Genomic DNA, 25,056 nt, shown 5'->3' on the forward strand with positions numbered 1-25,056 from the left:
TGTGAAGTGTTGTCCTGGTTGGTACTGGCCTTAAGCGACAGCTCCGGGTATGTGTTAGCCGTCCAATAAACAAACAAGTATAATTAGAAACGACAAAAGAAAACAAACATGAAGCACTCATGGTACAATTATAGTTCTTCCTTAGCGGTTCGCTTGCAACCATAACAAAGGAACAGATCACTTAGCCACGTCCCCTTTTGTACTGTCAGTCATGCCTCCTTGGTTAGCGAGTGCAACCGTTTATCCTCCAATCCCTGGTTGCCACATTGGTTCAATTATGGGGCGTTGGCTTGGTATACCATAGCTCCGTCCCCTTTCTAGGTGGCCGACTTTCACCTTTCCCTGGAATGAATTGTCGACCACCCAGTCCGGGGCACGTTATTTCCTTAGACAGTGCCCTCACAGGTTAGGAGGGAGCTGTATAACCAATTTTCATTTCTTTCTCTGTCACAGCCCTGGAAAGATCTTTATCTGTTTTAAGGCACATCAAAGACATTGTCACCACAACAACGAGTAATCTTAATTACTTAAATCTGTGTAGTGGGAGATGTCAGTTATTTAAAATGTTGAGATAATCTAGCACAAAAAAAAGAACAGATTTTGCAGCTGACTTCTGGGACTCCTGTTGTGGATTTCAAAGGCAAGGCTTGCTCAAACATTATTGCCAGATAATGCATTGCTTAGATTTTAGGAATAAGCAGATCTTCCCAGTTCAACTCGGCTTTCCAAAAATAGAAAAGACCTGTAATGAATGATTCTATCGATCCAGAAAAAAAAAACTGGTTTGGAATGATATTTTAGTAGCAGACCACAGCAGGCTGATTTGGCTTTCCTTTAAATGGATCTGCAATTTGGCATTGGTTATGACACACAACTGAGTCACTCATGATGTTGTTGATGTTTATTATACTGCCAGCTGTCAAACAGTGACTAAGGGGATCAAGGCAATTCTTGCACAATCTTGGATTAACCAGTATATTCAGTGATATTCAGTATTTGTATATGTTCATTTATCAGGAAGCTCTTTCTCTATGCTGGGGGCAGGGAGACTATGCTGTTATGGTAATCTGTCCAGAGATCCAGAGACCTTATCCTTCATCAGTAAGGTGTTGGAGCAGGCCCATGATTTCTTTCCCTGTGTACCATTTTAAAAACGAGTACCTTTACATTTAATTAGTCAGTTGCCATGTCTCATATATCACCTGTGCCTGTAGGTGTCAGCTGTCTGCAAAAAAATGTGATTCATTGCTCTGTATGCATGTAACTGCAAGGTCATAGGACAGAGTGTACCTAAAGCTAACTGCACTCCATGTGTGTCTTTGCTTATCAAAAACTGTATAACACTATATAATAATTTGCAACAAAATCCATACAAAGTCGCATCATAATGTGGTTACTTGAACCATTCCATGAACTATCAATGAAGAAAACACAAGCTTTCTAAATTAAGGGTCAACCGTTCATACTGTTATACCAATAAATGTACATAACAGCCGGAGGCCTGTCAATGAACCAACAAGTTGTTGTGCAGTATATGATTTAATTTCCCTTCCCCATAATTCCTTATCTCAGACACCTCCACCCAACGGCAACACCTTCCAGGAGAGGCAGCTCAGGAAGTGCGCCCACAGCCATTTCCTGTCTTCACCTGTCTGTGCTTCACACTTCTTATCAGTATATCTTTTACCTTACTGCTGTATTGGCACTCCAATCTACTAATACTAGCAAAACATAATTCAGAAGATTGAAGGACTTAATTGACAGAGACATTCAAACCTCTGGGTATAGCCCTGGGTTCTTAAAAAGAAAAAAACTGCAGAGACTACCTTCAACAATGATATGTTTTCCAAAAAGTACTTATTTATAGGTATAATTGCTAAGTATTCATGTTAAGCATGAGTTGGAAGTTGTTTTCACTACTTTTATCTCTGCTGTTCAATCCCTTTACTAATCAGTCAACAGCTGTATTTATTACAGAGATGCTCAGTATTTGAAAGGTTGTATAGTAACATTACAGTTATATATACAACACTGACAGCCCAATTTTGCTAGTAAACATTTTGTTTTGGCCATTGTGGTTCCTTGACTGGTTTTATGAACCATTTGTGTTTCTCCAGGCTGGCTCTTACATATTAGTACCCAGGGCCAAAGAAACAAGGCAGATATATATCACCTGCCACGGCTGGGATCCTGAGAGCAAGTGAAAAATGAGCTTCATAGAGGCAATAAATTGCTTCCAATTTAGAAATGAAGGCAGAAATAAATTTCTCCACTCTTCAGACCCCAGAAACTAAACCTTAAGGTTTGTTTTTACCCAGTGGATATTTTTCTTACATTCTGTAAGCATACAAAATTTAATTAATTATTGCATTTAGTGTGTTTCAATATAAATATTTATAAAGTGCATATGTTAAAAGTAACTTAACCTTCACTTTGCATTTTTTTTCCTGCCTTTAGTCTGTCTGCTGTTATTCCCTTAGTCTACCTTATCCTTCAGAGGTGTCAGTAATCAAAAGGTTTTTACATCTCGTCCCTTTAATAAACTTTGTAGCACATAAAGATGACATGACTTGAGTATTTTTGTATTTTATAACAATTGATCACAGAACACTTCCCATTGCTAATGCTGCCATCTTTGTTTCTTGCCAGCTTTTGATGCTTATAGTTATGTAAGCACTAACACGATTGGCTGTGCTGTAGGTGGGTGCATGTGACAGGTGCTACTTAATGCACAAACCTGGAAGCTGCATGTAGTGTGAATGCAATGCACTCAAGACTTATTAACATAAAAAGTACAGTATACTGTTGATATGAGTCAAAGCCCAGCTGCCCTGTTTTGCATGAATAGAAGTCATATCTGCTAGACAGAGACAGTTGTGTAGGCCAGTGTTTTTCAGGGCAGCCCTTTACTGGCATATTAGCGAACTGTGTTTATCAGTCAGGTGGAATAAACACAATGTTCAGAGCTGAATATGACAAGAGTCTGTAACACTGCCCCATTTTAAGATACCAAACAGCAATTGGAAAGGCACATTTTCCAATGACTTTCGAAGACTGAATGATGAATACTGGGTTAACGTCATGTTAATCTTGTAAACCAGCCGGCTCTGTTGTTCTGTGACTTCTATATTCTTTATTGTGGAGTTTTTTCAACACCTATGTTTCCAATATTCTCATGTTTTATTTTTTTGACATATTTTTTGTTATTTCACTTTGCAGTTTGTGCCACCTGTCTGTAGCTCAGAGCATCACACATGCACCTCTGTCAGATAATGAACCTTCAATAATTAAATCAATAAATCATTGAATGAATGCATTTCCAGTTCTGGTCAACTGAAGAAAAGACAGATAACTAAACTGTATAAACTCCAGGCATGAAAACAGGTTAAAATGTGTTTTCTTCAGTCAAGGGAGATTCTATTGAAGCGTATAAAATGTTAAACTGTACAAATAACCTACAGTATGTTAACGGTTACTTCTCAGCATATAGAATAGGACAAATTCACTGTTTATTTGACCGCTGATTCACCACTTTGAGTTGTTTATCCTACATTTCTAATTCAACTGATATTCACTGAAAGTGGCATTGCCAGAGGTCATCGCTATTTTGACTCTCCACTGCAATTAAATATGTTAGTATAAACAATATAATAGTGACTTTATGATAGGAAGAACAACTGTAGATATAGTTTCTGACAAATCCATAGTTATCTGGGTTCTCTAATTAAAAACATATTTTCTTCCAATATAAATAAAGAAATAAGTGTGAACCATGGAATTGAAGTTGTGTTCCTTTCACCTGATATAACCATGTATCTGTTACACTTTGGGTAGCGTTCTTCTAAGTAAATTGAGTATTTCTATCAATATCTCTGTCTGGCAATGCCTTAGAGGACAGAGTCAATATGTCAGGATCAAGCCTGCAATGGCTTGGCTTTTGAGTGAGGAGTGTTGATCTCTCCCCCCATTTCCAAACTTGACTGGATGTGAGATCCTGTTGGCTTTTCTGCTGCTAGTCCTGTTTACTCCTTTAAATGATGTTAGTCAAAGAGCCCAGCTCTGCAGTGGAGCAAGAACACCAGAATGCATTTCCCTGCTACATTTTAAGAGGTTTCTTTTCTAATGAGTTTTTCTAATTGAGGCTTCTGTGACAAGACATGTAAGAAACCATGTGAATAGGTGAATGGGTTTTTCTCGGCAGCCGGACGTTCAGTTAAATGCTTCCTTTGAAATGTTCTGTTTATTGGCAGGGAGAGAAATAGTTTTCAGCACAATACAGAGCGTCTGGGTTGGTTTTCGTTTACCATGTATAGTTTTTTTTTTCTTTCTTGTCTTTCCTTTGAAAATACAGCAGTAAAAGAAGCCCCTCCCCCCTAGAATTCATGACTGTTTGCAGTAGAATAACGACGGCTACTTTTGCTCTGTTGTCTTATTGAAGGTGATTTTTGTATTTGTAATTAATTGAGAACAATTTGTAGATTTTATTTTTCACTTTGAAATTATGGACTTTTTTTGTGTTGATCAGAGGCAAAAGCTCCCCATTAAATCCATTTTGATTCCATGTAGTAACACAATAAAATGTGGAATAGTCCAAGAGGGGTGAATACTTTTGAGACCCACTGTAAATGGTTTGATTTGTGTTACTGTTCATTGTAAAATGTTTTGTTTTTCTGCTGGCGTTGCAGTATCTTACTGTCTTTTCTTAACCTTGTACTGTAGGTGTTTAGCAGTTGAACCTTTATGGTAGATGAAGGCTGGATAAGACGATCTTGGCAGCCAGCCATACTGTATACTGTAGTTACTCAAACCGAAACATACTCTGCACGTATTTAGATACAAGAATTGTCAAAGTGAGCTTGCATACCAACCACATGCCCAATCCATTTCTTGTTCAAAATTGTATTTTAGGAGAAAATGAAAAGAAATGACATCAGTTTTATTCTTGTCTCATCCTACGAGTGCCATTCCTTGTGGGCATGTTTGCAAAAGTTCTTACTGTGGGGTTGAACTGTAAGCTTTCAAATATCATCATCTTGGTTGCATGAATAGCAACAGATACTGTGGGAAGGAAGGAGTTAAAGTACAATTTTGTATAGGTGTGAAATGTTACATTAAACTACTGAATCCTGCGTGTCATTCATATTCACTTTGTATAATTTTTTGTCATCACATTCTGGTAAATTTTATAAACTCAGCTCTAAGAATCATATCTAAGAATGTTATCTTACCTCCTAATACCTGTATAGTACACCAGAGTGTTACCATTAATCCTGTCCCCCTACAACACTTTGCCTCTAGTGGGAGTAAAACAAAACACAGTAAGAAATACAAATACAAAAATTGGTATTGTTTACTGTACCACTTTGGTCAGAGTGTTGCAGGGGGGCAGGTTAAGGGTAACACTGGTGTACAAACTGTACTTGGAGGTAACATAATTCTCTTAGAGCTGTATTGTGGCCAAAAAGGTGCGTAAAATGTCCAGGTTTTAAAAAGTCACCAGGATGTGCTGACTGAAACTGAAACATTGGTTGAGATAACTTATACCCATGCCAACTTGCTCTTTAATTTATTCAACATATAACAATTTACTGTACTTCACATACTTTCCATTTTAAGCCTTATACGTTAGTTACAATCCCTCCCCCCATCTCTCTATGTGGCCAAAAAATAACTTACGTCCTTTTGTTACAGATAAATCAATAACCCATTCTTCATGCTTCTGTAAATTTGTATACCTAGTGAGGAATAATTAAAGAGCCAGTCCCTCTATGCTGATGACTAATGCTATTTAAGGAATGTTCGTCTTACATGAATCAATACATTTTTCAAGGCAGCCATTTTGTTTTGGGTCAGTGTGTCACTGTGTCACGTCAGTGAAGGCGATTCTCTTTGACAGCAGCTCGTGCAAACATTTTCCATCAAATGTGAAAGCGAAATGCCACCCCACCGAAGCCTGCTGACGGTTAACACTGAAAAATGCGAGGACTGTGAAGACAAGATTAATTTTAGCTGAAAAAAATGGCTTTCAGTTAGGTGCAGGGAACAGAATTACCCACTCGTTCTGCCAAACATGTAACGCTGTGCAAAGACATACAGTAAAGATTTAAGACTGGTTATCTATTGACGTAATAAACACCTGGCACAGGTGTCAATCTGTGGCCCCAGACCTGGCATTCATCCCCCTCAGCATTAACCTAGCCTGACATTTAGGACTATTTTTGCTAAAATAAATAAATAAATAAAAAATAAAAAAAACAGAGGATAGTTTTCATTGTTAATTGTTTTATTGAAATGTTTATATTAATATTATAATTCCTATTTGTATGGGTTGTTTTAGAATCTGGCTATGCATAATGAAAGGATATTCATTTGTCTGCTTACCGTACTGTATATCTGTGTTAGGAGACACTTAAATTCGTATCCCTTTATTACCAAAAAGTGCTATCGCTTTATATATTTATTTGTGATTATCTGGGGGAGAGGCTAGGATCTGAGCGAGACATTTGGAAGATTTCTGGAACTCAAATGCATGCGGTTGAACTGAAGCAGGTGTGGATGTTGCATAGTATCCAAACAAGGAAAACAGTACTCTTTTTTTCTAAAAATATTTCTGTAAAGCATGGTAACAACCATGGGAAATGACGATAGCTGTGTATTATAACCATTATGAATCATCTCAGCCACCAGGTTCTCTAAAGCTAACAGGACTTTAGAATCTTTAAAAATGGCAACCCAAAAAAATAACCTAAAAATGATAAGGGGAAGAAATAATCACATTATTGTAAAAGCAAGCATAGAAGGCCTTCATAGTTATTTGTTAGCATGTGTTATGTGTTTGTCTTGAATTGGCTTGAACAATAAAAAGACCCCTGGCTGAGGGAAATTCCTTTTTCTAAAAACAAAACAACACACAATAACCAGTGGCTTTTTCATGAGAAATTGCATTGCAGGGTTTTTAGGTGGCACTTTGATTGGCTATAACCATGTTTTTACAACATGGCTTCAGGGTTATTTTTATTGTTTAATTATAATTTTTACAGACAACCATTTAGTACCCCAACTAGAGATGTTATTATAAACAGTATTAGTACAATGATTCCTGTAGGAATTATCCCTGGTACTGCATCAAGGTACTCTAGACAAGTCGAAATCTAGTTTGGTGCCATAGACTTTAATATGTCTAGTGACCAGATTGTTGGTTAATAAGTTTGTATAAATGGCTATTGATTTAATTAGGTACAAAATGAAGATAAGGAAAGTTATGTTTTTATACAAAAGAAAGATGAGTGAGCTGGACATGGTCATTACCTGTAGCCAAGAGTAGCCATATATGGTTTGTACTGTCCAAAATCACCTGCCAAACTGATTTGTTGAGAGAGAGAGAGAGAGAGAGAGAGAGAGAGAGAGAGAGAGAGAGAGAGAGGTCTGAAACCAGAGTTTGTCTGTTGCTAACAAAGCAGAACTGAGCTTTCCATTGCAAATGGAATACCATGAGTAAACTGGCAAAAAAAAAAATACAAAGGCATTTAGAAAACATGGTGTTGTGCCCCTAAGCTTGCACATTTAGTCAGCAGTTGACTGAAATGAGGTTGGGTGAGCTTGATTCAGTTCCTTGTGGTCAGATGTCCACATCACACAGTCACAGACTCCCCATAATAATTGGCACCAATGGTCATCTTTGTCGGCAGTCTCAGAGAGAGGCCATGAATCGGGAAGACACACCGCCTTAACTACCTTCCCTGGCCCCTTTATGATGGCATTGAGGCCTGCAGTCGTAGCTGCTCATTTCTTTTCTCTTTGAATGGGTGGATTATTTGAGTACTGTCAGACCGGCTTCTTTTGCTACTGTTGCAATTTTAATGTGCACTATACTATACTAAATTAAAAAATAGCTGATTTGCTCATTCTACTACTACAGTTTTAAACTGTCTTGGCATATTGATATGCCTGATATGCATCTGTGAGAGAAAGAGTCAGCATAAGAAAACGATCACAGGTTGGATTTTGCTAGGTAGCTATCTGTATTGACAGCTTCTAACATTCCACAATATTCAACCTACAGTCCCAAAGGGCTTTACCAAGCATCCTCTGAAGACAGCTACAGAAGGCGCTTCCTACTTTTGCAACTTCAAACAGCTGTTGTTTTTAAAGGGATGAAGTTATTTTTTTCTGTTTTGGTCTCAACAGTATATCTGAGATAAAGTAGCTTCTAAGGCACCCAAACTCTTGTTGATAGCCCTGGCAAACATAAATGTAAATGTCTAATAAAAAGAAATGGCTGACCACATTGTACACAAACTAAAGGAACAAGCTTTAGACCAGTGAGTTTGGTCTGTCTTTCCATGTGGTCTGACTGGCAAAATAGTCCTTAAAAAAATAAAACATTGTATATGAAATTTTATTGTGATTTTTTATTTTTCACTATCCCCCAAATATAACACCCTTTTTAAAATGTAAGATTTGGGAGAAGGCCTGAAAAGATGACACAGTCTCTTCTACGGGCCTGTCTGAGTGTTACAGGGCACGGTAATGCTCTCTGCCCTGTTTTTAAAGCACTGAGAAATTAAAACAAATGCTCCTGCAAACACCAAGCAACACCACTGTCATCTTGCCCCCAACATTAATATAAAACAAAACCTCCCATCACCAAATGAAAGATTAGTGGGACGACCTGAAGGTATGAAGCTGCTAGGTGCATCTCCTAACAAGCTGACTGTTCAAAGGCTTTTTCGTGCTCCAGAGAACATGAAAGGCGTGTTTAAAAATTTAAAAGCCCGATCTGTTCCAGTGTTATGGAGCGGCAGAAGGAAGCAGATTTTTACAGTGCCATAATTCCCCAGTCGCTGGCTTTTTAAATTAATTAAGATGTTTATGACAGCTGCTTGCACCTAATGGAATACTTATAGACTTTGTCATTAATTATTGCTGTTTTCCACCAGTATTACTATTTTGTAGTACTCTATGGCAAATACTATAACCCAGTTGAGTGCTACAGATTTAACCCTTTATTGCATGTTTGATAATTAAAGGGTGCAGAACATTCCATGTTTTTGGATGAAGTCGATTTTCTGTAGCTGACATGCAGGTATTATTGCAGAAAGGAGGTTTTTACCTGACTCAGGGAGGTACAGTGGTGTGAACACCAGCAGCCTGAAGAAATCATCTGCACGTACAGCATCTCTCCAGTCTACAGAGGTGTAAAATAGCAACGTCCACCAAACATGATGTGCAGATATTATATATAACAAATGAATCTGGCACTTAGTCTGCATCTTCCTGTGCCTTCCTATTTGACATTTAAAAAATACAGTTGTCCAGTTAGCAATAACTGTATTGGGCATACTGATCGTATGTGGTATCTTTACTGCAGTGTGGTCAACACCTTTTTGTGCATGAATTTTTATATAAACATATTTCTTACAGTTACATGATACTACGGTTAGAGTTCCGTTTTACAATAATACTCTTAATTGCCCCCCCCTCCCCCCCCCCCACCCCTTCGCCCACCCCCTCTTTCCATTCATAAACCTAAACTTCATACATCATGGAAACTTGTATGCAAGCACTTCCTCACTCACATTAAAAATGGAAGGCCATTCATTCAAATTTTAGCAGTGCAGAAATCAATTTAATAAAATTCGGTATTCATAAAAACTGTCACTGTTGTTGAATTCAGTAGTCTAAAACAATTCCAGTGCCTTTCAAACTGTATTTTGTTTTTCAAAATATACTATAGATCAGTTAGAGATTTGTTAATATGGCCTTATACTGTAACTCCACCCCGTTTTATAGTATACATGATTTCTAATCATATTTTGACCCTTAATCTGTTGAGGTTATGATACTGTCAGCACAAATTTCCATGTGGGAATATCACGTATAAGAGAAAAAGTTGAATTGACTTTATTATAGGTTTACCTCTGAGTAAGAAGTATATTTAATTGTATCATTTTTTTTCAAGCCCTGTTTTTTGCAGGAGGAAAGATGTTCTATTTCAGTTTCAACATTTTGATCTTGTATAATAGTCGAGCTGAACTGTTCGGAGACAAAGAAAAAATAGATTTTTTTTTCTTCCTGTGAGTTTTTGATTAAGATTGTAATTACTATCAGCTCAGAAGCTGTAAACTGTTTGGTTATAAGTAGATGGAATTAGATACCAGTTGTGGAAGTGGAAGTTCGCTACCATTTTATATTGCACATTTCTGTATTAAACCTGCAATATTCCACACTTTACCTTAGGAAAGACAACATACAAGACAAGGTATCTCCATGTACAGGAAATAGGTACTTTAACAGTGCCTTGGCAAGTAACTTTAATAGCAGGTAAACACAAAACAGCAATTCGAATGAACTTCATTTCAGACCCAGAAAGGAGGATCAAATTCTTTGCGAACTCAGTTATATAGAAGTGCTGGAAACAGTGAAGCATAGACAGACTGTGCAGATAAAAATCCCTATGGAATTGTGTTACTCAGGAGTCAATGGGATTAACAAATAAATAAAGAAACACACTCCATTTGCTTGATTATGCTATCTGATAGACAGTGAAGTTGTCTCCTCCTTGTACTTGCACGGTAATGTTGGTATTGTAGTGGTGCTGCTGAGTGTTGGGTGTTTGTTCATTCAGTTATTTATTTATTTATATTTTTGTATTTACGTCACCAGCTTCATATACCGTAGTGATCACACATCTCGGCACATCACGGAATTCCCTTCAGATACCAAGATAATTCAAAACAATAAATGGAGACACTATATAATGTACAGTATCAGTTGCAGGACATTGGGTTAAGTCTCTTTTTTAAAAAAGACAGTAGACATGAGCTTGGATTAATGCAGGGATCATTCTACACCAGGTTTACCATAAAATAGTTAACTGCTTTAGTGACTGGATGGAGGTTTGATTAGTTAATTTAAACAATTAAGAACTGCCCAAGTACTGATCTAGTCCAACCTTGCTTAGTTGAGATGATAAGATCAGGCTCCAGAACAATGTGACTGCAGACAGCCCCTATGCTGTAGATAGCCCGTACCTATGAATCGATGGTTTACCTTCAAATGTTGGTACGTCTAATTAATTTGCTAGTGTTCCTAATGCTCAGTGCACAACACAAGATGCATTCGAGATTCCTTCAGTGCAGCTTACTTAACCGCACAGGGTCATCAGATCTAGCAGGTTGTTTCAAGCCCTCATCCATTTCTTTCTGCATTCTTGTTAAGTGTACAGGAAGACTCATTTGTGTAGAGCTGCCACAAACCACAGGTAAGAGACCATCCCCTGGTTGCTAAGTCTCATCTTGCAGGTAGTCACTACAGTTTTAAAAATAAAGGCCAAAAAAACTAATATTGTCATCTGCCCTTAAATCGTAATTAGAGCAGGGCCTGTGTATGAGTCAGTATTTGAACAGTGTCTAACACTGTGATAGAAATGCTGCAGTTTCATGTAAGTGATGATAAGCTGACTAAATATGAAACTCTGGAAATTCACTGAGGGAATCTGGTTTTCATCAAGATCAAAAGGTTAAAAAGTAAAACTAACCACCTGACAGCCGTACTGAATAGGATGGTTTCATTTGTTTTCTTTCCACTGAGGTAACAGGACGTTTTAAGAGTTTCATGTCTTAAGCTCTTGAAGGTGTCAAGATATATGTCATTCGATATTAGGGGATCGCCAATTTTATGTCACCCTGGTCTTTTCACATTTTTGTTTGAATATGATTACAGAGATTCCACACTTCATTTCAAAGCTGTTTTTGGAGTGTCTTCTCTAAAGTTAGAAAGTGTTATGGAAACAGTGGGAAGGTGGATAAGGATATGGATATCAAACCTTATTTACTCCTCAAAAGATGTTTTAAATCTGGGACTGTTAGCAGCTAGCTCAGTTGTATGTTACAAATATCATTAACTAATAAAAATGGATTTACAATAAAATAAAACCTTACCTCAATTTCAAAACATTATTACAGAAATATTTAACGTTCCTTGAGACAAATGTAAGATACATAAAACCTAAGATACTTAAAAGAAGGTACTCAACATACAGTACTTAAAACCTTTGTTGCTTAAAGTTCAGTTCTTTGGACTGTGTTCAAACTGGATATCCACAAAGTTAATAGCAATTCCTGGCATTGAGAATGGTGTTTGTTTTACATGTTTGGCTGCTTTGGTTTGCATTTTAAAATCCCTGTATTTAATTTTGTGCTTCAAATAATCACCAATCGGTTGCCCAAAACACTTCCTAGTGGCTCCATCGATCTGAATATATACGCCCACCTGCTGTGTAGTGTCTTGTCGTGTGCCATTTCCACAGCGATGCCTGTGGATTGTGGTTACTGGCTGTACAGAGCGCAGTGGGTTGGTCTTGATGGACAGACCAGCCTGCAGCCTGGAGAGCTCAGGTTAGGGTATGTCAATCATGTAACATTACAGCAAGGACAAGCGGGTACTCTTAATATATGGCCATTATATATCATCAACATTGGAATGAACGGTAAGGCCAGATGCTATAAGTGTGTAATTTAGTGTGTTTTATTAGAGTTTTTAATCAAGTTATTTCTGCCCCTTCAGATTGATTACCCCAGTTTATGATACTAGATACCTAGGCATGGTTCTTAGTACTTTAATCTACTATACCGGGGGAACTGAGACTCTGTTTGCTGTTCTTGCCTAGCAACTAAAACTTGTTTTCATAGATAATGAAGATGCATTGTACCATAATTAATAATGGAATCTGTGCTAAAATAACATACACCACCGGGTCTATATTTCTGGGATATGGTTCTGGGATATTCAGAACTATAAGGATACGTTTGTTTTAATATTACACCATCGCTCCTCAACTCACTCAAGATGGGCTAAGATAACATGTGACAGTATTTCATTTATTAATTCCCAGTATGATAAAAAGAATGCACATGCTGTCTGACTTGTCTGATATTTAGTTATTAATGTCTGGTATTGCCACACTCTACTTGCACATTGCTGTTGGATTTTAAAAGGTTAAAGGGAGTTTAAAATTCCCTGTGGAAGAAAAAAAAGTATTGAGTGTAATGAAAAGACCATACTAATAACCAGCCCTATTAAGGTATCTCTAACACCCATGGGTTATTTAGTCTATCCTCACAGGAAACCTGTATTTGAGGGAATGGCAGCCATGTATAACTTGATTGCATGGGTCATAAGGTAAAGATTTATCTAATCAGCTGAAACAGAACCCATCCAATATTTACGTGACGTGAGTCTTGATATACCGTCTCTTTCTGTGCTCTTTACTTTGACAGCAGTGATAGTTTCTCAGTACTCAATCCAGTGCTGAGGTTTTGGACCAGCTAGAAATGCAACACTACAGTCTCTACTGCTTAACCATGACGTTCCCTTCAGCTGGCATTTTGTATTGGAATGAAATACAAAATGAAATGTGAAATTAATAGAAAAAAAAATACAAGATCTGCTGAACCAGGAAATACTATCAGAAGTAAACACAAATAAAAAAAAATAATAACACATTTTTAAAATTCCAGATCCCTTTCATTTTACATTATGTTCAAAGAGAGCACGGGACACTTCCTTTGCAGTCACAGAGTCAGTGCCAGTTCTGAAAAAAAATGACATCTCTAGTTATTTCTGTTTCACTCCAAGACGGTACTCGGCCAGAGACCAAAATGTATGCCCAGAATTTATGAATTTTGTGCCAAATAGCTCAGTTTGGAGAGGAATGCATTGTTTTGCTGCAGTCCATTTTCATTTTGTCTTTTACAGTATAGGTCAAAGAAAGGACAAGTTTGTAAAAGCTGACATTTCTGTTCTTACCACATTATTATACTACACTCTTTATATTTATGTTTAGTTATTTTTCCCGATGAGGGGGTCTTGGAAGTGGGAAAGTTTTCAAATATTAATGCTAGTCCAATTAAAGCTAACTTGTTTCTTCATTTAAAAGAAAAACAATGTAATCTCTAGAATACATTGGCTGACATAATAATAATTGTTACCAGGTAGGTTTAATCAAAACTACTGTACTGCATACTTACTTTTTCTAATATATTGGGCTATTCAATAAAACTTACAGACACATAAGGACCCTCCCCTCCCCTCCAAACACACCATGTGAACAAAAGTGTCAACAATGTGGGTTCTATAAGCTCTTAATTTAAAACTTAATTTAATTTAATTTAAAACACATATATGCCCCGCCTCGCTACATACACAGGAATCGATGACAGAATGATTTTAAGAGCCCTATTTAAAATGAGGCGTGATTCTAAAAGCAATACCACTTCACATGTTCAGAACTATTAGCTATCTTATTCATTTCAGGTAGCTAGGGTATGAGACTTCAATGTGGTGGTGGTGGTGGGGGGTGGTGACCCCAATTTGCACTAATCTTAGGCATGGAAGTCTAATCATATGTGTAATCAGGGTTTGTGAAATGAGCTTTGGGGGCGAGGGTGGTGGGGTGGAGGCGTTTTTCAAACCACTATGCATTACTGTTACAGAGTCTGGGATTTTAACTGGCAGTACGAAGAAGTCGTCACTGTCTTTGGGACAGTTTTGTTCAGGGCTTTGCTTTATGTTCCAGGGTTTTGAATGTGCTGTCAAGATAATCTTAACCCACGCCAGAGAAAGCAGCTCCACAGTAGAAGCTGGAAGGGAGCCAGCAACACAATTGGCTTTCAGATATGCAGCCTCATAATATATCCTGGTGCTATATTTGTCAATTGACTTAGTTTATGAATGTGAGCACAGCCGAAAGGACTTCTCAAGGTTAAAAAATTGAAAAGACTTTCATGAACTATAGGCCACGCACCCCTGGCTGGAGTTTTATTGTTAGCAGTTTAAAACGCCTCCTTTCAAGCCCTGTTAAAGACTGTCAATACTGGGAGCTGGAGATGGGCCACTAATTCTTTGCATTTGACTCCAGCACATCCCCACTCACTCTTAGGGTAATCAATTCTTTTTGACCCAGCTTAATGTATGAGGAAGGCCCAGTAGGTTCACATCTATTCATAAAAACTTAATTCTCAGTTTTGTTATGGTTGTTCTGTAGGACAGAATTTACTTTACAGCACTAAAGTGGATGTTTTGAATGGGGGATATATCAAGCCTTTTCCAATTCCTAACTATTTTCAGGACGGAATGCCCATTTCTGTGTTAGTAGGAGATTTGGTGCTGTATACACCTATTGACTTCGGGGAAAATGTTTTTTCTCGGCTGTTTTTGTTAGTGATGGAAGGGGGGATAAACAATAAAAGATGGATGTATCAGTACATTTCTTAAAGATGCATGTTTATATTATGTACTGTGTTTAATATATTATTGTGTATGTTCTCTATTATTCTTTATTGCTGTCTGAGCCATCTTCATCAATACCGATAAATATAAAAAAAAAAAAAAAAAAAAAAAAAAAACACACACATGGAAAATTTGAATTCAGTTAAGAATTCCTCTAGCTTCCCAATCCGAGCCTGCTGTTAGTGTTTAACACATGAGCACAATAAATTCTTCTGGCTGTGATGTATAATTAAGGAGATGCAATAAAGGCCATAAATGCCAGGGCTCACCTGGAGAAATCAAAGCAACAACATGTGGTTGAAAGTGTGTAGCAAGTCCCTAACCCCCAGGTAATGTGTCTCTCCAGAGATCAAAGAGGTGGAAGGTTATTTGGGTTTTAAAGGCTGCCTTGATATAAAACGCTTCAGTTTTCAGAGGATGCAGGTTTTCTTTTCCCCCAGGCATGTGAAGCAGAAGGTATTTAACACTAGTTAGTGCTTGGTATGTTCTCCTTCTATTACATAAAGTAAAGTAGTATTTGGTGGTGCTTGACGAGTCCTAGGTAATGTGAAGGGTATCAGTGAGAAGTCTACAGAACCTTGGTTGCACAGGGACTTACGCAGTATGTAGCTTCAGATGTCATTTCTATATATTTAAAATCATTTTCTACACCTCCCAAGTTAATATCAGAACCACAGAACCCAGAACCACTGAGAGGCATTGCAAAAATGATACATTAATAAAGGTGATGTAAACAAAACAAACAGCCGTTAAAAATACATTAGAGCCACTATTATGGATGGGTTTTCTTTACTCAGGCGATTCATATCTTATTGGTGGGTAAGACTCCCTGCCATGTGAATGGAAAGCTGAAGGTGCGAGTGCATGTGGATTACACTATGGCTTCTGGTCAAAATGTTTGTCAAAGGCTTTCACTAATATCTTTTACTATTACTATGTGTCTTACCATTGAGTGTTTTAAAGTTATGGATTAACTGTTTGCCATAAAGTGACTGTCAGTGTCAGTCGCTGTATTAGGTTGCTTAGATCCAGTATTATTATATACATCCTTGTAATGTATCCCAAACACACCTTCTTGTCCAATGGTTCTGATGTCTATCCCCACAGAGTTTAAAAGAAACATTTTCTCAGTTACTTATTTTTATTGTAATAAACATGCTGTTATTTTATGTAATAAGCATGCTGTTTGTAAAACCTCACTGAGATATATCAGATTCAATTATTAAATGTTTTGTAATGATATTGAAACTGTGGCAACAGACAACATCGCAAGCTTTGGAATAAATTCCTTTGCAGTACAAAAGCAATTAAAAAATGTCCAGAAATAAAAACATCAGGAGAGTTCCAAGTCATTTTCTTTTAAATAACCCTGGGGATGCAGTCTATCAAAAGGCATCTTGGTAAAGTGTTTCAGACATTAGGGGCAGCTAAAGGAAAGGATTTGTACAATTAGTAATATAACTCAAGAAAGTTGCCAGCCTGGTGACACAGGAGACTCCTCTAATTGGGTGTGGTCTTGTGCTTGCCCGGCCCATCCAGTTCTTGACCACTATCTGTGGGAATGACTGCTTACAACAGTTTCTGACAGACACAGTGTTGGTTTTGTGAAGAGAATGCTTTGTCACAAGGCCTTTCACTAGTCTAAATAGGCCACAAAATAAAAAAGATTATTCACTGCTGACCTGGGCTACAATTAACTTGGTGACCCAGAGGTAACAGGCTTCAAATAACATTGCAAACCCACTGGAGCGCCCAGTCATTTGCATTATGGAACTGCAATTTGGGAATCTAATGTTGTGAGTTCATTATGAACAGACACTTTTCTTGAGCTTGACTGAAAACCTTCCTGATTGGAAATACAGACTGTATCTTGTATGACTGTATTTAATTTTTAATTCTTCTCATGTAATTTATAGATCTGAATTTCAAACCAAGAAACGTTCACTGTATAACATTACTGTAAGTCATAGATATTTTGGTGGGTAGAATAATTCTGAATACCAATTCCAGTTTTTTTTATGATAACTTTTAGCTTTATTGTAAAAAAAAAAAAAGTAAAGTTTTGACTTGCAAACAGGACTCTTTTCTATACAGTAATTTTCAGAATATAACATGCACTCGTTAACTAAGGTTGGAAGAATTATTGCAGGTTACATACATTTTACGAGTTCATTGCACAATGTGTGTCGTATTCTCAGTGTATAGTATTCTGTGTAGGATACTAGAGGCCAGCATCTTAATGCGGATGGAGCTTAAGGCTGCTAAGTCTTGCTTGTTATACACCAGGTGCATGCTATATCCCAACAAAGTCGGTATGTGAAATACAAACACAAATGTTTTGCAGAATTTACCTTTGCCTTTAAGTACACGTGGCTGATATGGTTGTAGTCAAGCTTTGTTTCCAATTAAAGTCATGATTAAAATCACCTTGGATGACCTTTGCCTCGGTTTGTTCATGTTCATGTTCATGAGGTATCTTAAACTTAGTTAGCTAATTGCTAGAAAGTTTGCAAATATGCTATAAATAGGGCTTCTGTTTTTCAGTTTTTTAATTGTATCTTTCGGAGCTTATTTTTAGCTATTTTCGAGTTTTATATCAATCGTTTTTTTTTTTTTTTTCTCGGCGTTCGTTTTTGATATACTATATGAAATTTGTGTTTTAGGTTACTTTCCAAAATGCTTGAGCATTTTTTTTATGTCAAAATATGTATAATAGTAACTCAACAGTACTTGTATACTTAAGTTGTACCTTCTTTCCTTTGCTGTCTTCCACAATGAAATCCCTGTGGTCACGGGCACATTCTTCTGGGGTTTTTGTGTGTAGGCATTCACCTTATTATTTTCCACAATTTTGTTTTAAATCCTCAATCTCTTAACTGTAATATTGCTTTAAATCCTGCTAGCAAGCCTTCATTCCTGATTGTAATTTCGTTTTAAATCTCGCAAGCAGAGTCTCCAATAGAAATGTAGGAATGTGCTGTCACTCAGTTCTTGGGGTGGGTTTAAAGTATTCAGAACGAATCAATGATAGATACAAGTCAGGAAGGTTGGACATTGCCCAGCAGCACTGGGAAGCGTATTTGTTATTATTTTATTTTTTAATGGAAAATTGATTAACCATTTCCACCCATTTTTCCAGTGTTTTCCGGTGTTTATTGGCTATCCAATATCGGTTTTTATCCATTAAAACCGAAAATCAGAAACTTCAGGTATTGAACAGGTCACATAGGTTTGGAGTGCAGTTGTTTTGCAAGTTGTTTTAATGTATTTTATTTACAGTTCAAATATCTGCAGAATAACTGCAATTCATTTTCACACCTAATTATAAAGGAGATCACCTATCGGGGAAAAAGGATGTCAAGCCTAGAAACTGATTGCACTACACCTTTGTAACTTTTAGACTAGTCCTTTACAAGTTTACAAGTTCATGCTGAACAGATGAAGACCTAGCAGATAAACCCTGTTAACTAACATATCAATCACAGACCAATTTCAGCAGTATTTCTGCTGTAACTCTGCATATGATTAATCTGAAGATTACATTTTGATTATGAGATGATATCCTTATTGCAGTTTTTAGAAAGTACCAGACCAAAAAATTAAAAAAATAAAATAAAAAAAAAACTAAGATAACTATGTGCAAATATTGAATGCCAAATTCCATTGGTTATCATATCACAGTTTCTTCTGTTGTTTTTAAAAAGCCACTATTAGGACAGTAATACACTAATTAAAATGTAATGTTAGGGTTAGAGCCAATGTCAGTTCCCTTTTAGCTGTAAACAACAAAAAAAAATGTAGTCAATGCACTAAACTAAATGTGAAGTACAATTGATTTAGACTGAGTACATGCGTGTTTTACTCCACTAAACTCCAACTAAAATCTTCATGCCACAGAACAAATCTATAACATGTGCTTCCTGGACTTAACTTCACACTTATGGAAAGTCCAAATCAGGTCTCAGTCTTGAACAGTAGGCTACTCCCGCTCCACTGTAAGATAACAGTAACTCTCCCAGTCCTTGCTTACAGTCAGCAGCATACAACACCTTGTATACCTTGTCCTCTTTGTCTCTAGCAGTGAACGAGGATAAGTGAGGAGCAGCAGTCAATGAATCAACTAGCAGGAAGGCCCATCTAGGGGGGATTGATTTCCCCTTAGGAATTGCAACACATTAGGAAGTTCCTTCATTCTATATACCTAGTGCAGGTTAAATGAATTGTTCCCATTAGTGTGGTGAGAGGACAGCTCTATTAGATGAAGGAGACTGGAACTTTGAATGTCACAGTGAAAACGAAGCCGTGTCTGAGAGCAAGGTGACAATGTCATTTATGAAAATCAAAGTTAAGGAACCTGGAATTATGAGTTACAGTCTGGCGTGCAGTTCAGACTTAATTTGTGCTCCTGTCAATTTACTGGTTGCTTGCTCGATGCCATTCCTTTACCTTTTTTTATGAAAACTGCTTTCTGTATTTTTTTATTTTTTTGGGGTAATTCTGGTCAGTTATTCTTTATTTTCCCTTTTTTTCAGACTGAACTGAGTGTGTGATTTGAAGTGTGAACAGCACTGTAAACACAGGACTGTCGATGGTAGAAGACCATCAGGCACCATTAGCTGTGTACAGTAAATGCCATACAGTGCAGTGCTTATACCTGTAACTGCATCAAACGTTAAATAGTAAAATATTTGTGTAACATTCAAACCAAATGCAGTTAATCTAGTTTACACACCATCGCCAAACAGAACAAGTTGATTTCTTGTCCTCAGGCAACTAACCCATAACTACCACCCTACTGCATCCATATTAGGACAGAGGGAAGGGGGCACTTCTTCATGCAGAGGGTGGTGAGGGTATGGAAGGGATTACCTAGCCATGTTGTTGAGGATCCTTTAAGACCCAACTTGCAAAGTTCTGAGATCAATCAGCCAGGAAATAATGGACGAGCTTAGATGGGCCGAATGGCCTCCTCTTGTTCGTAACTTTTTCTATGAAGTAAAGAAATCAACACAAGTAAACATCACCTAGAGTTAGTATTCTAACTAGGCTGCCTAACATTAAATGCAGAACTGAAGTTAACTATTGATATTATGACAGTCACAGCCAAACAGAAACTCCCAATGTCTTTTTATAGGTTTCAAAAACATTTAACGGGGATGAGTTTAATACAGTACAAGGCTGTCCTGGACCCTAACTTTGTGAAATAGTTATTGTGTGTGCAGATAGATACAGCATTAGATCATTGTTGGATTGGGTGAGAAAATGTAAATTAAAAGCTTTCTAATTAGTTTTAAAGTACTGCAATATAGAAAGCAAAGGAGTTGCAGATGTGTGCCGATACATAAAAAACAAACTTGAGAGTGAAAGACCTAAATAATGAAGCCCCAGGACAGTCGCTGTTATAATACAGTCAAGAGCTCTCAAGACCAAGTCTGATTTTCCATGATTTTTTCAGGATTTGATCTAAATCAGCATTGTAGTCCTATTTGATTCAACTGGGAGAGCTGTTCAGATGTACAGCTTGTTTATGGAGTATCTATAGTAACAGTATGAGTCAATCAAGCAAGGTTAGAATCACCAAGTCAAACTTGCTGTAGTACAGTATACTGAAATTGAAGTACAGTTGTTAAGTACAGATTTTCAAATGCATGTAAACTCTGATAACATTTTGAATGTAGTGTAGTACTAAACAAGGAACTGCTATTGTCATAACTGGTAATCTTGTCCAGTTGATCTAAACTTGGGTAAAGAAAAGTTTAATATAAAAAAATAACAGGACATGTTTATAGTAACCAATCTTAACTAAGATACTATCTAAATTGTCCTATATTTATTTGCTTTCCTATTTAATATCCTGTTGTGTGTGCATCCTACTGTATGATTCTCTAATGTTCTTATTGCTAAGATTATTATTTTCCAGGCTTACTATTTCAGCATGGCCGATTCTAGGGTAAGTGAGGTGGGGGAAGCATATCAGCGTTGCACAATTCTTCACCTATCGGCTGTAGTGTAACACTATTATGCTTCCCCACTTCACTTCTACACAATTTTTTTTTTTTTCTTTTCAAAGCAGTTGGTTCACTGGGATAGTTGGTAAGGGTGGCAAATAATGATCTAAGCAGAAAAATCTTTCGAGAATCATGCAGAGCACGTAATAAGAAACTAAACCGTTAAGAAATGAAATTACATGTTATAAAATGCACAGTAGGTGATATGCTTGTACAGTGCCCTTCTCGCTAGTGATACATTGTTAACTCAATATTGAAAAAAAAAACACATGGTAAGGTAGGTTGTATAAAGTAAAAGCAGATGTTTTTAATAGCTTGGTTTTTCCATCTATTTTTGTACAGCTGCACAGTTTTGTTCCGTTTCTGAACACACTGACTGTGTAATGCCTTTTTCACTGTGAAATTCCATCAATGCATTGTCCCTAGAATACTAATTGAAGCGTTCTCGGAACATTGTCTTGTCCTGACGAAAAGAAAAAAAAAGTGCTCTAATGAACTCTTGTCAACAGTTTCAGTAAATTACACTAATTTGAAGTCATTTTCTCCATTAAAGGAGGGCCCATTTTATTCAATTGATTAACTCAGTTCCCTACATGATTAAATCTTGTTCAAATGCTTGCTTTTTTTAAAAGTGAGAAAAATGACTAGCAAGACCATTAGGGATTGGGAATAAAAAACAATAATTATAGTGAAGTGTCCATTTAAGGTCCCACATCCTTCAAGGGCAGGCCCTCCTCTAATTGATCTTCTGACCCCTGTGCAGTTGCATGACTCCCCGGCAATCATTGCCTGTCAGCTCCTGAGTAGCGACCTGACACCTAGTTAGTGACAAAACCAGTGATTTGCTTTAATGTTTCCACCCCCTCCAATCACTCATCTCACTACGACACTACCATGAAGGAAAGCTCCCCCTTCCCCGCTACAATCCATTTATTCTGACTTTGCTTATATCACAGCTGACAGTAATGATTTCCTCGCAAGTACATTTGTTGTTAAGATTAGTTTTCATATCTCTAAGTGACAATGACAGAATGGATGTTGTGGTGTGGGGAGAAATGAAGCCAGATTGTTGATACGAGTGGCTCGATGTATGAATTGCACAGCAGTGAAGGGAATAAGATGGGACCCAGTAGTGACCATTTAGGGAAACAAGGAAATGTGTCAAGAAGTTTTAATAGTTTTTTTTCTTTTTCCTCTACTGACAACAAATATCTTACTTCTTAAAACAGCTAGTAACAGTTGTATAACAGTTGTATTATTATAGACAGTGGTGATTGAAATATGCTTTCCGTATTTATCTGAGCCACACCAGATTTTACTCTTAGAGGTTATACTCAAGATACAGTATATTAATGATTATTTTCAAAAGAAATCAGCTTTTTATTCCTGTTGAAATCTTATATTTCCAAATATTTTTTTGTAGGACAATTCACTTGAAAATGTCGACATTGGTAAATATTCTCAGTTGAAGTGTGCTCGCCTATGTTCTACTGCAATGCAAAATACATATGGTATAAAAGTATAACAGGAGTGAGTCAACCAGCAGCTCCTACAACAACTTACAGTGTGGAGTCTGTGCATCATTGTTTGTCTAAAAGCAGTTAACAGTGTGTTGCCTGTCTTAATGACACTAGTGTGTTCTAAATTGTAAGTGGGCACTCCAGTAATACACAGTACCTTGTTTTACTTTAGCAACTATGAAAATATGTAGTGAGGGAGTATAGTTTGTTTTTGGTTTGTTGTCTGCCTAGGCTTGCAGGATACGTCACATGCTGTCGCTTTGGTTCTTGTGGTTAGCATACTACACAGCCACAGTTTTTATTTTGCAGGCTACCATTACCATGTAGTGGCACGCACACTTGCCTACAAAAATGTCCATTTGGGTGCTGTGAAATTAGGGTCATTGCTAAGATTATGAATGTTTAACTTGATATAATTTCCACAGTGTCTAATATTTTTAGAATATATACAACCAGATGCGACAAAAGTAGAGTAGTTGTCAGAAAACTGAGTGTTTCCTGGTTTAAGTAAAATGTAAAGGATTTGTACCTTCTGCCCAGAAAGGGATTAGATATGATGCTTTTTTTATCTACAGGTATGAATGTGAAAGATTAGAAAACAAGCAAACAACCAAACCACAAGAAAAGTAGGACCAGTGACAGTTTTGTTAATGCTAATAGGAGGCAATTTTAACCCTTTGCGGTCCTTTGTCAGAGCAGGTCCGACATGACAATTTTCCCTTTCCAGTCCGATGTTGGACCCTGTCCGACATCATCAAAGAGACACAGGACTCTAGCCGTTTTTCCTCCGGAAAAAGCCGAGAAAACCTTTCAATGAAAAAAGGGGTGTATCTGATAGCCCCATGCACCACAGAGATAACACTGATATAAACAGCACTCAAATATGCCCTTTTGTGATTCAATTCCATTTAAACCTGTTTTATTCTGAAAAAAAAATTAAACAACTTGTGTAAAATAAACAGCACGTGTGAAAATAAATTGGAACTGACTCACCTGACAAGCGCTGAATAAATGGACCGCAAAAGGTTAAAACCTTAGTTAGCAATGCTTTAAAATAAAAAAGAAGCTAATTAGTATGGTTGTATTACAAAAACATGAATTTGTATGAAAATGTAAATCTAGGCGGGGATTAAAAAAATAAAGAACTGACTCACTTTAGTATGGCTTTAATCAGTTTACTGCGGAAAAGCTTGTCAGTAGCCAAATTCTTTGCTGGTAATTTCCTTCAAACAAAATATAATTCCATGAGTTTAATGTGAGTAATAAAACACTTTAAAGTAATCTGCTGCCTGTATTTTAATCTGACATCAGGCTGATCATGATTAAATAAGAACAGAGGTCTGGTATTCACATCTGAATTTCGTGTGTCAGGGACTGTGTGAAATCCAGGAAAAAGACTTTACATCGAGAAACAGCCAATTCTGGATTGCATTAGCATTTGGCTACTTTTAGCTTCAGATTAAGTCACACTATACAAATACATTTGTAAGGATTCTACAGGATAATATAGACACAATCTATGCATTCTAATGAGGTAATAGTATGTTTAACCCATCTTGAAACCCAAACACAAGCACACGATATGAGATTTCACCACTCCCTCATCTATAAGTGCTGGCACCACCATAATGACGACAGTGGGCATGGTGTGCCATACATGTAACGTAATTTTGTTAACATCTGTTGGCACCGAGTTGGGCTTGGGCAGGTGCATTTGTTTCTGGTGCAAGTGTGGACAGTTCAGACTCATTCTTCAGAATGACCCCTAACAAAAAGAAAAGTAGACACAACAACAACTCAAAGTGGCCTGCCTCAAAGATTGTTCACCATTTAGTGTGTTATTATGACCAAAATGCATCAGGTCAAGGACTTTATGAAATTACACCCAAAAGGTTCTCCGTAAGTCAAAAGAAAGAAGCAGAATGAATAGACAAACAGAAATGCATTACAGTGCAAATTGAGTTTTGCTTGAATTTAGTTATGTAGCCCAAAAGACAATATTATGACTAATCCCCTAAAACCCTTTCAAAACGATTTCCTCTCTCCATGACCTTGCCCAAACGTACCATGGAAAATGATGCCCAAAAGCTTCTACTGGATAATTTGCAGCTGTCTTATATTTCAATATTTTGGGGATCACTTTAGTTATTTCAGTGTCAAGTGTAAATATGAGCTCCAGAATATTCAGCATTTTGCATTGTCTGTTTTTACATTTAAAGGCTCAGGAGATTAAACTA

The 25,056-nt window shown here is 37.1% G+C and overlaps 1 protein-coding gene across 1 annotated transcript in view; it reads left to right on the forward strand.

Moving 5' to 3' along the window:
• The window catches only part of LOC121294826 (nuclear receptor ROR-alpha A-like), a 243,329-nt gene that overhangs the window by 141,901 nt on the left and 76,372 nt on the right, over positions 1 to 25,056 (forward strand). The gene's annotated exons all lie outside the window — the stretch shown is intronic.

The sequence above is a fragment of the Polyodon spathula genome, chromosome 19 (genome assembly GCF_017654505.1).
Source record: "Polyodon spathula isolate WHYD16114869_AA chromosome 19, ASM1765450v1, whole genome shotgun sequence".
Taxonomy (NCBI): domain Eukaryota; kingdom Metazoa; phylum Chordata; class Actinopteri; order Acipenseriformes; family Polyodontidae; genus Polyodon; species Polyodon spathula.